Source organism: Amaranthus tricolor, chromosome 3, assembly GCF_026212465.1.
Source record: "Amaranthus tricolor cultivar Red isolate AtriRed21 chromosome 3, ASM2621246v1, whole genome shotgun sequence".
NCBI lineage: Eukaryota > Viridiplantae > Streptophyta > Magnoliopsida > Caryophyllales > Amaranthaceae > Amaranthus > Amaranthus tricolor.
This window is the reverse complement of record NC_080049.1, coordinates 29,398,272-29,414,542: the sequence shown is the minus strand read 5'-3', so window position 1 is coordinate 29,414,542 and position 16,271 is coordinate 29,398,272.

The following is a 16,271-nucleotide window of genomic DNA, read 5'->3' as shown; positions in this document are numbered from 1 at the left end:
TAGTATAAATACTAAATAGTGCCCGTGCGATCGATTTTTTTTTAATTTTTTAACATATTTGTATAAACTACAAATTAAAGTTTTTAGAAATAAATTTTACATTATAGTTATATGACATTTTACTTTGAACAGTTGTATACATTACGTATATTGTATGAAATTTTGCATTGTGTACCCCGGTTATTGTGAAAACTTAGTTCATGAAAAATAAACCACAAAAAACAAAAAGTATATTACACTTTAACCATCTCAAAATATCCAATACATTAAATATACTCATTTAATAAATAAAATTGAAAAGCTTTCATAAATAATTGAAAAAATTAAAATAAAATATATGATTCTCTAATACATTAAATAATGTGACCTGAAAAGTTAAAAATAATAATTAAATTGTAGTAAAGTCAAAGATATAAAATATAAAAATAAATCATAATAATAATGACATCATCATTGAATTTTAAAGGGAAAACTTTTATTGAAAAAGTGACACATAAGCAATTTTTAAGATGATGATATTAGCAGTGTTTTATTTTAGTAATAGTTATAAATTTCTCGTACTTTGCATTGATAATTTACTTTTATAGTGAAGGATTTTCATTTTTCAAATGAAGGACGGAGGGAATAATTTCTACTCGTGAATTTTTTATCATGTTGACTACTAGTATCCATATCAAAGAACAATATATAACTTAACCAAAAGCTAATAATGATTATTAAAGCTCAAATATATATATATATATATATTATTAGTAGATCTATCAGATCGATTGTTCGGGTTTAACCTAGCAAAATATAGATTTAAAAAAGTAGCTCAAAATACAATGAGATATTTTGGTAAAAAGTTTGTAAAAATATTTCTTATGATTTCGGAAAAAAATATTTAAGTCATAATTGTGCAATATTTAATTGAAATATAACAATAAGTTACAACTCAAAAACATTAATATATGTAAAATTTAAAAATTTACTAAATTTTGGAAAAAAAAAAACGAGTCGGATTTGTCGGGTTGTGTTCGCTAGGGTTTCCTTGTCGGATTGAAATTTGACATTCACAAATTCTTAAATGAGATAGTGTCATGGTGAGTCCATCTTTCTTGGACTGAACAACCATATACATTTAATGTGCTTAAGTGATTTCTTAAAATTTAAAAGTGATCAATTAAAAAAATAAAATAACTATATTATATGCTCGTAAACCGTCACCAGCTGAATATTACTCCTTAGGTGTAAACGAAATTGTGAAGCATCAACCCAGTTTCCAAAACGGGCTTCCATTGTTTAGACCGATGATGAGTTGATTACTGCAAAAACATACTCCGATATCATGTTTTTGATGATAATGTTTGTATTTGTATATATGTATTTGGATGTTTGGTTGCGCATGCATTCAGAATTTATTACGCAAATACACATGCTGCTTCCATTTATGACTATTATACTAAGTCCTTCCATAAATATCACCATTTTCAGCATCACTGTCACCCAACTGTCTTCACATTACTTGCTCATCAAAAACCTCTAATCAATATATACCATTTCAATACGTATTGTATACCCTGATCTATACACACATGCGTACATACCAAAATATTAAGCTGATTGAGGCCTTGTAATATGTTATATAGTCTAACATGTCTTCTTATATGAGAGTCCTTTAAGCTAAAAGTATAAATGCAATATAGACCCTCTTCATACTTGGCGCTAATTAATATTCCACTTTAAATGAAGGAAGGTTGAGATTTGAACCCGTAACCTTTTGTCAAGAACCAACTCAATTAAAAACTTAAGCTGATGTTTAAGGCTTCGGAATATGTTATATAATCTAATATTTAATATCCTACACTCATTTTCGGTAACCCCTCTTATAGCCATCTTTTTCCCTAGCTAAGCCTACCCTGTATAAAAAAAAGCAATTATATTTTGATTAATCTAAGTTCATGTGTTGAAATATCTATGATCCAGTGTTAAGATTGATATAATTGGGATTCATTGGATATTTCTTGGGATGGTTTATTCACATTTGACGAATTATAGACAGTATGCACATTTTATAGGTCATTGGAGCCCTTCCTCCTATTAACATATGGTTTTGAATGGTATCTCTTTAGCTTATGAAATATATGCACCTTGTGTTTTTCCAATAATATGCTGACATTCACAATAAATTAAATCTATAGTTTGACAATATCGGAAAGAGGGAAAAAAAGAGTGTATGGACTAAGAAAAAGATGGGTCAATGAAGAATGGTCTGAAAACACTGAAAGCAGAACTTTGTATCACCCAATATAAACCGCTTGGTGTGATATAAAAGTGTATATATGTTCAGGTAGCAGTAGCACTAACTAAGAAGCTAGCTAGGTATAGTATTCAATATTCATGTAAAGGTGAACAATTATACACAATTAATAACAAAAATAACAAAAAAATGCTTAAAGTCGTGATCATCATATCTAGTGTATCCTGCTCATAAGAACTATAATTAGGGTCCGGGAAGAAATGCATTAGGCCATAGAGTGATCAATTAATTAGTAAAAAAAAAAAGAAAGAAAAAAGAAAAAAAGGGATGGGAGTTGGGAGTAATTGGGAGTGGATGGTAAGTGTAGAATGATAGAAGTAGAGTAGACCGCGTGATCAACAGTCTAAAACTCATACTGCTCTTATTGTGATGAACAGTCGCTTTCATCTTCAATTATACATCATGTTTTGGCAGGAGTTTTAGTTTGCTTCCTTCCATCATCCACTTGCTTGCTTATTATTTTGTGGATACTTTCTAACCTTATAGTCTCTCCAAATCAATTTAAATGTCTCATTTGCTTGGGCATGGTTACTAAGGATGATGTGGGATCCATTAAAAAGGGTAAGTAGTGAAGGGTAATTGGGTAAGTAAGGTATATGGGGGTATATTCGTAATTACTTGTGTGAACTAAGGATATTTAGGTAAAAAAAGATTGACAAAAGTAGAAATTGGACAACTAAAAAGACTTTGCCAAATAAGAAAATGGGACAACTAAATTGATTTGGAGGGAGTATTTTTGAATTTCATAAAATTAATTATCTAGCTATAATATTTTTTCTTTTTGTTAAATATCGACTACACAATAAAGACAAAAGATAACAAAAAAACAATTAACACAGATAACAATAATAAAAACAATGTTAACAAAATCAAGAACGAAAACAATAATGACAATGACAAACAATCAATAATAATAAGTACAACCGTAACAACAACAATAACATCAAGTATAATAAGCTACATGATACTACATCAACAATCAAAACAACAAAGAGTAACAACGATTACAAATTTACAACTATATATCAAGCTATCAACAAAACAATAACAATAACATCAATAACATACAACATAAACATAACCACATTACAATAATAACAATAACAATAACAACAACACCAACAACAATAAAAATTAGTGATGCTTGAAGTTAAAATTGGTAAACAATAATTGAAGTGAACAGTACTATTAATACAAAAAAATTCAGTAAATTTTAGGGAATTAAAAATATAAATATGTAATGCTCTTTTTATATAATGTATTATGCAATAAAATTATTTTATTTTTTTCCAAAAATATGTCTCGAAATAAAAAGATCTATAATGAAATGAATTTTGTAAAATTTTCATTTAATTTGGCAAAATAGAAAGAACAAATAAAAAATAAAAGGTGTAAATATTATGTATAAATCAATTGCTGTTGTGAGATTAAAAATCCTAAAAGTAAAAACTAAATCGCTAATCTCATAGAAGTGTTGAAGTCTAAGATAACAAAATAGTTCTTACAAATTATTAACATTAATACATTAGTACGTAATTAAGTCAATTATTCTTTATTTTCATAAAAAGAATAATAATGAATATATAAAAAGCCGTCGTCATCATTAGCATCATACTCAGTGTCTTCCGCTCATAGAAAATTATGGTCAGAGCCTGGAAAGGGAAGAAAGACAACAACTCATACCCATAGAGGAGAGTGCACTCAAAGAGTTCCACGGCTCGAGAAGGGTCTTCAAAGAGAGAGAAACTTATAACTACCCATAAACCTGCAACTTACAACCCACGTCAATCATAAATAGTAATCAAATAACTAAAAATACATAATAAAATACATAATAAATACATAATGAAAACCTTTGAAAAGACTTGTGCAACCAAGACCGTTACAAGATAACTTGAAACTTGTTGTAGGTGTGAAATTATTTTTCTTTTGTGATCTTTCCCCCTCAAAGATACTTGGATTTAAATTTGGGAATTCACAACGAGATATAAAACAACACAATATACCCTTAGTACTTAGGGTATACCACATACCAACAAAGTGTTTGAATGAATTATAAAACTAGAAAGATTGACAAAAATTTTATAACTCTTTTTGGAAATCACAAGCAACAGAGAAAGTAAGGAAGTGAATAAGAATTCAGAAATTAGCGTAATATATAAAAAGTGATAAGAAATAATATTTTTTACTTATAAATGTTTTTAAAAATAAGAAAATTCTATATATTAGCAACTTGTTTTTAAGAAACGCAAGTGGTAGCTTTTCGTATAATATTTTTCTAAACAGTAGCAACATGTTTATGCATTAATTAATTGACGTGACCTTATTACTCTAATTTTTACATATTTACGTTCAGTCTTTGAGAATTACCTTTTTATCCTTACTAAGGGTGGGAGGGAGACTTTAAATTCGAAGCACATACACTGTATGCAACAAAAACATCTTCTTCTCTAGACTAAAATTCACCATTTTTAGTACCCTTATTCACCATTGTTGGTCTTTAAATTCAAAGTACATGCATATATCTTCTGTCATTTAAGCTCACATACAAGGTGAACTTACCATCCTTAATCCCATGGAAACCATCACCAGAGTTGAAAGCCCTATATATTTTGTTGAATTAGAATTAAGAGTATTCACCCTCTAATATTAGGACATAAATCAATGTCTGTCTAATTCTCACTCTTTTCTTTTCTTGTTGTCTTTCTCATCATAGTTATCCTAATTTCACTAATAAACTAGTTATTGAAATAAATTTAAAGGTTCCAATAGCAACCATTAACACAATAAACCCTAATTTTTGCATAAAATCAAACACAAAAAAATCAACGAGTGAGGAAGGAAGATTGGTTTGATGATGCCTTCGTGGCCTGGAATTAGAAAAAATAGACTAAAATGGATTTAACGATTACTTTAGCATTTTTTGCTTATTAATGTTACTTAAAACCTAAATAGACAAGTATAAATGTATAATGATACACTGTGGAATAATCTTTAAAAAAAATTACCACTCGCATTTCTTAAAAACACATTGTTACCGTACATAATTCCTCTTAAAAATATTATCACAATATTCTGCGTTTATAATATAAGTGCAAAAGAAAATGTATAAAAAAAATAAAAAATTTAATTGTAGAATCAGTCGATGCTGAACGATCCTATGACGATGGTAATTAGTCAATGTTGAAGACTTGAAGTCTCACTAAATCCCTCCAAAAGCATCAACTATCCATGCATATCGGTGCAGTTCGATACTACTCTATCCAATTGAACTTGTAACCTCCTCTAATATGCAAATGGTATCTAATTCTAAACACAAAACAAGATAGAATTTATAAATTTATTTTTTTATGAATAAAGGTAAGCTTTATGTTTCAATTAAAATTTTAAGAAAAAATTATCTAGAATACTTCAATTTTTTTTACTAATTTTCTTACAATAATCTTAACTTTTAATTGAACATAAATAATCTTAATCAAAAGAGGTGCTTGCTAAAAATGCACCAAGGTAATTTCTTACCTTATAAAATAAGTTATTTCGCATGAAAAATTAAAAAAGTAAATACAAAATTAAATTATAAAAAATTAAAAGATTTTTTTTAAAAAAATAGAGAAATCAAGTAGATTTATTTTTTAATTTGAACATTTATTTTTTCAAATTTTAAAATTTTTTTATATATTTTTCTTTTTTTTTTTAGCAATTAATCTGCAAGAACTGGTTAACTTATGGGCAAAAATGTTCTTGGATAAGTGACCCTAAAATGGAGGTTGCTCGTAGTTAATCAAAAGTTTAAATTATTATAGAAAAATTAATAAAATATTAAATTATTTTAGGTAATTTTTTCAAATTTTAAATGTAAAGACTAAAATAACAAAGAAGAAAATTGAAGGTTATGATTCATTAAACATCTTTTTCTATTGAAAGGTTGTCATTTATTAGAGATGTACTAAACAGAAATGAATTGTAGTAGCCAGCACTACAATTAGAGTCCGTTTGCTAGTTTGTATTAAATGGTGAAAATTACATTACAATATACGTAATAAATATTTAGTGTAATTTGGTATGAAAATCTCTTGCCAAGTTTAATAGTCATATTTGTCCCACATCAATTATCTATTTTCTTTATAAAATTCATTTTATTGCATTACTATTTGGAGATGTGGTATTAGATGATAATGAAAGTTTATAAATGACAAATTTTTTTAATCCAAGTTTCATCATCATGAGAATGACATAATACATTTTATGAAAATTTATACTAAAACTCATTTTTATTACTACCAAGTATCAAGTAGATCACAGAGACCATATGACAATCTATTGGTCATTGGATAAGATGTGTTCATGTGTAGTACATAATACCATATTTGGGGTTCAAAATTTACACATACTATAAGTTTTGTGAGTTAATTTGAAAATTATTTTATGGTTATCATTTTAAGGTAGTTCTGATGATTCATTTTGAATTTACTTTAAATTTTACTTAATGAGTTGCTTGATTGGTATGGACTGTCGTTTTTTTTATTTCCTTAAACCCTAATTATTATCTTTTCTATGAATTGAGTATATTAAATATAATGATGATAAAAGTACGAATGTATAAATGATAAGTGAGACATCATTATAATGATCTACATAGGATTTTGCAAGAAATTAGGTGTTATTTTCTTTTGCCAATTGTACATAGCATTAGCAACATTATATAATACAAATAAGATAATGCCACAAATGATAATACCTGCTAGCCAATTTAGCATCATTATTTTACTCCTCAGGTAGCGATATTCTAGTTTATGGAATCGAACCCTATAAACTTATAGGCTATAGGGTGGTCCTTATAAATTTGTCGGAGAGATAATCACCAGTACATACACGACACATGTACAGCTAATTCACTTGTAGTTCACAAATAAAACTGCTTCCTCATGGCTCATAGCTAGTACTACTAGAGTACTAGTGTTTGTGTTTCAACTATATCAAATCAACCTTATTCATTAATCTTTGGGGTTGAAAATATTAACCAGGCTTCAGTCCACTCTTGCAATAAGAGATGATGATCATGCTCAAATTTGGGTCGAATTTCATATTATTCTTAATCAAACTTGTAGTCTACTATATTATAGGAAATGATTCTTCTGAGTAACCTAAATAAGAAGGAGAAAGGATAATCTACATACAAATCTAAAAAAGATTTCTTACGTTTATAAAGTGATTTATACTTTTCTCATATATATATAAATATATATATATATATATATATATATATATATATATATATAAGTGATGATTAATTTGGATGATGATTGGTCATGATTGGGGAAATATTGAATGATTATTAGTGTAATAATTATTATGTATATAGTTATTAATATTTATTGGCGAATTAATATAAAACGAAAAAAAAAATTGGGTCATATGTTACGGTTCTAGAAGAACTGCTTATAAAAATAAATTGGAATTTGCACTTAATCAAACAGAAAAAGGTAAGAGGTTGTTTTTGTTGTTTTGTTCTTCGAAGAGAGAGAACACACGGTTCAGGCTTTATTTTGGCTATAAATAAACCGCTTATTTTTATTTTTTTTGAAGCGTTAGATCTTACTTAGATCAATGGTTGTAAAACTTCTCATTTTGAGACCCCTTCTCATTGGATCCCTCCCCTATATATATATATATATATATATATATATATATATAGATATATATATATATATATATATAGATATATATATATATATATATATATATATATATATATATATATATATCTATATATATATATATATATATATATCTATATATATATATATATATATCTATATATATATATATATATATATATATATATATATATATATATATATATATATATATATATATATATATATATATCTATATATATATATATATATATATATATATATATATATCTATACATATATATATATATATATATATATATATATATATAAATATATATATATATATATATATATATATATATATATATATATATATATATATATTTGGGGTGTCAAACAGATCAGGTTGGGTCATTTTCAGGTTCGGGTCATATATAAATGGGTCAAATCTTAACCTGACCTGTTTAATTAAATGGGTCAAAAATTAAAATCCCGACTTGATCTATAGAAAGTCATGTCAACCTGCTAAATACCCATTTAACATGCTTTTTTCTTGTTTGATTTTATTCGGTTTTTTCAGGTCATTGAACCCATACACTAGTGGAAAAAACTTCATTTGCTGCGGGTTTTTGGCCATAATATGCTGTAGTTTTGGCCCCAAGCATTTGTGATAGCAGCAGATAGCCTATTTTAAATGCTGCGGTTTAAAACCGCAGCATAAAAGTGCACTATATGCTGCGGTTAACCAAAAAACGGCAGCATATAGTCATACACTATATGTTGCGGGCAACCAAAAAACCGCAGCATATAGTGTAATATGCTGCGGTTTTTTGGTTGCCCGCAACATATATTATAACTTTTTTTTTCTTTTTTCGTTTAATACTAATAATAATTCAATAATAATGTACAATGTAATAAACAATGATTAATCAAATAATCCAATGATAATCACAAATAATCTCTTTGTAATAATAAATTCTCGATCGTATATATAATATAATAATATGTACGTACACATATACATTAAAGTCCTAAAAATCTAAACTAATTACAATCTACCAAGAACAAAAATTAGCAAGATACGCGGAAATCTTGTCTTTTAATTCGTGCATTTCTCCATTTCTCAAAGGACGTGTTTCCCTTGGAATGTCGTATAAAACCTATAATATAATATAAAATTAAAAGATTAATAAACATTAGATTTTACCAATAATATAGTAAATATATATATTATAATTTAAGAACGTAACAAAATACTTACGGCATCTATATTTTCGATCTCCAACCTCCTTCATGGATTTTAGAATATCGTCCATGTATTTCAGAGTGTAGTAGAAGCAATCAATGGAATTAGAACGTTGTCGAAAGCACTAAGAGAAAATAGATGTTAGTGCCAAAAAAGCTTAAAAACACATAAAATCTCAACTTAACAAGTAATTTCTAGCATATGACTATGCTTTTCAATACTAACCACTTCAACACAATAATATATACAAAATAGTGTTGTGTGCCAAATTTCGTGCAAAACAAACCAAGTTTGAACTACTTTATACGCGAAAGTGCCAAAAACGCTTAAAAACCCTTAAAATCGCAACTTACCACGTAATTTCTAGCATATGACTATGATTTTCAATTCTAACCACTTCAACACAATAATATATACCAAATAGTGTTGTGTGCCAAGTTTCGTGCTAAACAAACCAAGTTTGAGCTACTTTATGCGCGAAAGTGCCAAAATCACTTAAAAACCCATAAAATCGCAACTTAACACGTAATTTCTAGCGTATGACTATGATTTTTAATTCTAACCACTTCAAGACAATAATATATACCAAATAGTGTTGTGTGCCAAGTTTCGTGCAAAATAAACCATGTTTGAGCTACTTTATGCGCAAAAGTGCCAAAAACGCTTAAAAACCCTTAAAAACGCAACTTAACACGTAATTTCTAGCATATGACTATGATTTTCAACTCTAACGACTTCAACACAATAATATATACCAAATAGTGTTGTGTGCCAAGTTGCGTGCAAACAAACCAAGTCTTGAGCTACTTTATGCGCGAAAGTCCAAAAAAAGCTTAAAAAGAATTAGGATCCCCATGTTGGCTCGGGTGTTCCTACGGGGGTAATGTGCTCGAGTGTTGGCTCGACCGAAGCATTAGGATCTCCATGTTGACTTTGCTGATCCTTGACAATCAAGTTTGCCAAGTCAACAGTGGGTACTCCCATCTTCTGCAACACGAGTGCCAGTTTGGCGAGAATGTCCTTCGTAATTTCTTGATCCCTATGTGTCTTTCAAAAGAATAACACCACCTTAAAAAAACTGGACCCAAAAGCTTGATCTTACGAACGAGATGGACAATAAGATGAACCATTATGTCAAAGAAAGAAGGTGGAAAATACATCTCAAACTTGCATAAAGTTACAATCACGTCGACTTGAAGAGCATCAAGTTTAAAGGGATCAAGAACTTTACTACAAATTGTGTTGAATAACAAACATAGCTCGGTAATAGCATATCTCACATGTTTTGGCAGTATTCCACGGATTGTAATTGGTAAGAACACTTGCATCATTACATGGAAATCGTGAGATTTCATGCTTCCCAACTTCAGCTCACCATTTAGGGTCACAAATCTCTTCATGTTGGATGAGTACCCAGACGGTACCTTAGTGTCATACAAAGACTCACAAAATGTCCGCTTCTCTGCTTTGGACAATGTGTAGCAAGCTGGAGGCAAATAAACTTTGTCATTACTCATCTCTTCTTACCGCCCCTTCCCTTGTTACTGCCACCAACTTCATCAGCTCTATTTCTTTTCTTACTCACCTTAACATGTGTCCACAACTCCGGACGAAGACCCTTACATTCAAACCAATCTCGCACGGCCATAACATCCTTTGTCTTACCCGAAATGTTCATGAGAGTCCCGAGTATGGCATCGCATACATTTTTCTCTATATGCATAACGTCAAAACAATGCCTAACCTGTAGATCTCTCCAATATGGAAGCTTCTAAAAGATTGATTCTTTTTTCATAATCAGTCTTGACTCCCTTGCACTTGCCCTGTTTTACCAAATACAGTCTCAACTCCCTTAACCTGTTCATAAACCTCATAACCGGCCAACGGTCGACGAGCTACACGGTCCTCAACCTCCCCGTTGAACATCTTCTTCTTCTTACGATATTGGTGATCTCGTGGGAGGAACTTTCGATGGTGCATGAATACGCGTTTGCACTTAGAAATCCACGTGGATTCCATGTCATCGATACATATCGGGCATGCTTTCTTCCCTTTGTTCTTATACCTCAATAAGTTACCATATGCCGAAAAATCATTAACGGTGCATAAAACCATTGCATGCAAGGTGAACTCCTCATTAACATATGCATCAAACACGGAAACGCCTTCATCCCACATCTTTCTTAAATCCTCAACGAGAGGTGCAAGATATACATCTATGTCATTGCCAGTTTGTTTAGGACCCGAGATAAGAAGCAAAAACATAATGTACTTACGCTTCATACACAACCAAGGTGGCAAATTATAGATCTCTAATAGTACCAGGCCAAGTACTATGTTGAGAACTAAGATTGCCGAATGGGTTCATTCCATCCGTACCCAGTTCGAGCCTTAAATTATGAACCTCATCCCCAAAAGTCTTATGTAACCTTTCAATACTCTTCCACTCCGAAGAATCAAATGGATATGTGAGCAAGTGACCTTTCTTCACCCTATCAGCACGCCACCTCAAATTTAACGCATCTTTCTTTATAGAAAACAAGCGCTTAAATCTATGTATTATTGGAAGATACCACAATAACTTAGCCGGGGGCCCTTTAGCATCCCGAGCCCCTTTATGCTTATAGCGCGATAACTCACACCTAGGACACTCTTCTAAGTTCTCGTTTTCATTCCGATACAACACACAATCATTCGGGCACGCATGAATCTTCTGGTACTCTAAGTCGAAAGGACACATGAGCTTTTTGGCATAATATGTCGACTTTGGAAGTTCATTTCCCTCAGAAAAAGCATCTCACCTAACGCTTCTAATAACATTGTGAAACTAGCGTCACTCCAATTGAACTTTGACTTAATGTTAAAAATTGTCAACACTGATGTTAGTTTGGTGAACTTTGTACATCCAGGGTACAAAGGCTTTTGAGAAGCCTCTGTCAACAAGTCAATAACACGAGAACGTTTTCCGAACTCATCCTCGACTCCCTCCATCATCTCATCAACACGATCTACATCCTCATCGACATTCTCTTCATCTGTCTCATACCCATCAACATGATCTACTACATCCTCATTGACATCAGCCACATTATTGACGTCCTCAACAACACTTTTCTCTTTGTAAACTCCCTCCTCACCATGCCAAACCCAAACATGATATTAAGGCCTAAACCCACGTCGAAGTATGTGCTCCCTAAGGATATCAACACTATCTACCTTTAATACATTGCCACAAGTGACACATGGGCAATAAAAACCAACTCCCCCCGTCCTAACTTGATGTTCAACCGCAATACTACAAAATTCTAATACGCCATCAACAAATTCTGACGATTCAATGCTTCCATACATCTAAGAACGATCTTTTGTCATCCTAATTACTGTGATTTAATTAATTCAAAAAAAATTAATACACAACTTTTAACATATATATTTAACCCTATATACCCAAAAACATATTTTAATGACAAAACATATATAACCTAAAAAAAGGCCATTTTCTTTAGTCAAATACACATAAATCAAAATAATAAAAAACAAATAATATACAACTACATACATAAATAAATTATTCACATTCAATCTACCCTAAAACTCCTAATTGATTAAAATTATTCACATTGAAATATTCATGTACATACATAAGTAAATTATTCACATTCAAATATTAAAGTACATACCTTGGTAATTAGATGTGATAATTTTTTTCTACAATTGGATTATCTAACCTACAATGAAAAACAAAATCAAAATTAGTATTAAAAAGAAAAACTAAATCCATAAAACACAATGAGGCTAAACTTTAAGAACTTAAATAAAGATTGAAAATTTTATACCTTGAAGAAAAAGAAGACTTTGCCCTAATTTCGTGGGTTTCGTGGGTTTTTGAAGGAAAAGTAACAATGGTGGTTGAAATGTAGTAGATTAAAACAAGAAAAATCAACAATGGGTTGAAATTTTGTGGGTCTTTGAAGATGAAGAAGGAAATTCGTGGGTGGGTAATTTATGGGTCTTCGAAGAACAGTATAAGAAGAAGAAGAACAGTGACTAGTAGCAGTGGGATTATGAAGAACAGTACAAGAAGAAGAAGAGCAGTGACGTTTTTTAGAACAATAAAGATGAATTTTACGTGCGTTTTTTAAGAAGAACAGTATGTAGTATGCAAGTTTATGAAGAAGAACACAGTAATATGCAAGAAGTTGTTGTATGTAAAAATTTCAAGGGCTTGCACTTTAATGTTGGCGGGAATGTGAAAGAAAAAAAATTCAGACATATGCTGCGGTTCAAAGAAAAACCGCAGCATTTAAGTGTGCCAAGTACTATATGTTGCGGGCAAGAACAAAACCGCAACATTTCATTGGAATATATGCTGCGGGCTACGGAAAAACCGCAGCATTTGATTGGTTTTTTTTTTTTCTAATTCTTTTTCCTATTTATTGCTGCGTATATAAGAAACCGCAGCAAATGACACGCAGCAGATACATTTTTTTCCACTAGTGATATATTTTAGGTCATTTGACCCATATACTTCAGGTTATGTGATACATTTTTTCAAAATTTAAAAATTAAACACATAAACATTCACATTTCATAATAAACATGCTTCAAAGTTCTTGAATAGCAAAATCAAGATCAGAACAAAATCAGAACATTAGAGAATAGAAAAATCAGAGGTAGAGAGGCTAAAGGTTCTTGAATAGCAAAATCAGAACAAACCCAGAACATTAGAGAATAGCAAAACCAGAACAAACCCAAAACATTATAGAATAGCAAAATCAGAACAAACCCAAAACAAGACATAGAAAAATACTGAAATGGGTTTGTTCTTATCAAGATCAAAGAACAAAACTCAGAACAAAACATACAAGCAAAATCAAATCCAGAAGAAAATCGAAGAACAACAACAAACTGAAGAACAACAAACGAAAAAAATCAAAGAAAATGGAAGAACAAGAGAGAAAAAAACTAAAATAACATACTTAGAAATAGGAGAACAAGAGAATAGTGGGTTAGGGGCCTAGGGTTCTTATGAAAATGCCGAAATGAGTTTTATGAAAATCAGAAAATGGAATGAACAAGGAAGGGGAACTGCCAAAATGGGTTTTACTTTTATGAAAATAGAATGACTAATGAGTAATCAGTAAAGTATAAAGAATTAAATATGAAGTTTTAGGTTAAATATTAATGGGTTAATATTAGATAATATGGGTCGACCTGACCTGACTGACCCATTTAATAAATGGGTTAAACAGGTTTTTTTCGGGTTTAAATATTCAACCTGAACCTAACCCGTTTAATAAACAAATCACGTCGAATTGACCCATTTAATTAATTGGATCAAAAATCTAAACCCAAAACCGCTAATTTCGGGTCGGTTTCAGATCAGGTTAACAGGTCGGGTCAGCTTTTGTCAGCCCTAATATATATAGGGTCAAGTTCTAGTGAGAACCAAGCTTATATGAGAACCAATCTCTTTGATAAAAATGTGTTACTTTTCACAGAAAATGTGTTACTTTGGTACTTTTTTAGCAAAAAAGTGTTACTTTCAGGAAAAAAAAAAAAAAAAAAAAAAAAAAAAAAAAAAAAGTATACATACAAAGTTACACATTTTCTTCGAAAAGTAACACCTTTTTATGGGTTTTTTTCAGAATTTTTTTCTTAAAGTAACACTTATTCGCTCAAAAATATCATTTTTATTTTCAAAAAAAAAGATAACAATTTTTTGTTAGGCAGATTGATTCTATATATATATATATATATATATATATATATATATATATATATATATATATATATATATATATATATATATATATATATATATATATATATATATAATCACTTCTCATAGTGAGATTTCCTAATAATAGAATAATTTGTATCCTTACGTAAATTTTATTGCATGTAATTAAAAATTAAAAGCAATTAAATCAATTATATTTTGTTTAAATTAATCTCGTGATCCAAGAGAAGAAAACTACGACGGGTATATTGAATCAATATATATGGGCAGCAAAAATACTTGGATTGTACTCCTTTCCTTAGTCGCGTTTAACATTATTTTTTATTTTGAGTTATTTTTTTTTATTATGTATTACTTTTTCTTTAGATTACTGTAGATTATTGTCCATCACTTTCTTTTTAATTTTATGTCATACAATTTAATTTTTTAAATTTATTTCAGATCTACAAATTTCATTTTCTTGAAAAATAAGTCACTTTCTCTTTGTTACACAGACACAATGGAGAATTATTTTTTCGTAAATAGCAAAGACCTTGAAAACTAATTGATGAATTTACTGAAATAATTGACATGCAAAAAAAAAGGGTTGGTCAGAGAAAGAATAGGAAAATAAAAAATGGAAGAGAATGAAGTAACTGTAGCGAAGAAGGAAGGAAGAGGAGTTAGAATGGGAAACATTCAGTTCATATCCAACTGGGTGTCCACCTGCAATAGAACTAACTCTAGTTTCTTTTCTTCCACTTCCCTCTCTTATTTTTTTTTTTTTAATTCTTAAATAATACTTCTCTCTTCATAAACCTCCAAATCCCTAACAAACAAACTCTTTTTCTCTTCTCTGTCCCTCTCTTCCACTTTCTCTGCCCCTCTGTTACTGCTCCTCTTCAGAAAGAGAGACACTGCTACTCTTTGTGAGCTCAACAACAATACCTTTTTCTTTTTTTTTTTTTTATAATTTTTCAACACAATATCTTACTTAATTATTCAATTTGTCTCACTATTATGTTTTACTTTTATTTTACATGCAAGTTGTCAAAGTATAACATATTCTAAGACCTCAGTTATTTAAGTTTAAGCTAATTTTAGTTTGAATTGATTTTTTGATATGCTATCAGACTCAGCGTGATAAGAGGTTACGAGTTTAAATTTCAGTCACCCCTTCTTTAAAAAGTGGAATATTCAACGTCAGATATGAGAAGGTCTATGATGCATTCAAATTTCTGGTCTAAATAACTCTTATATGAAAAGAAGTGTTAAAATATATAACATAATATGTATTTAATTTCAATTATCAGCTTAATCTTAAATTTTTAATTGAGTTAATTATTTGAAATTATATCAACCAAA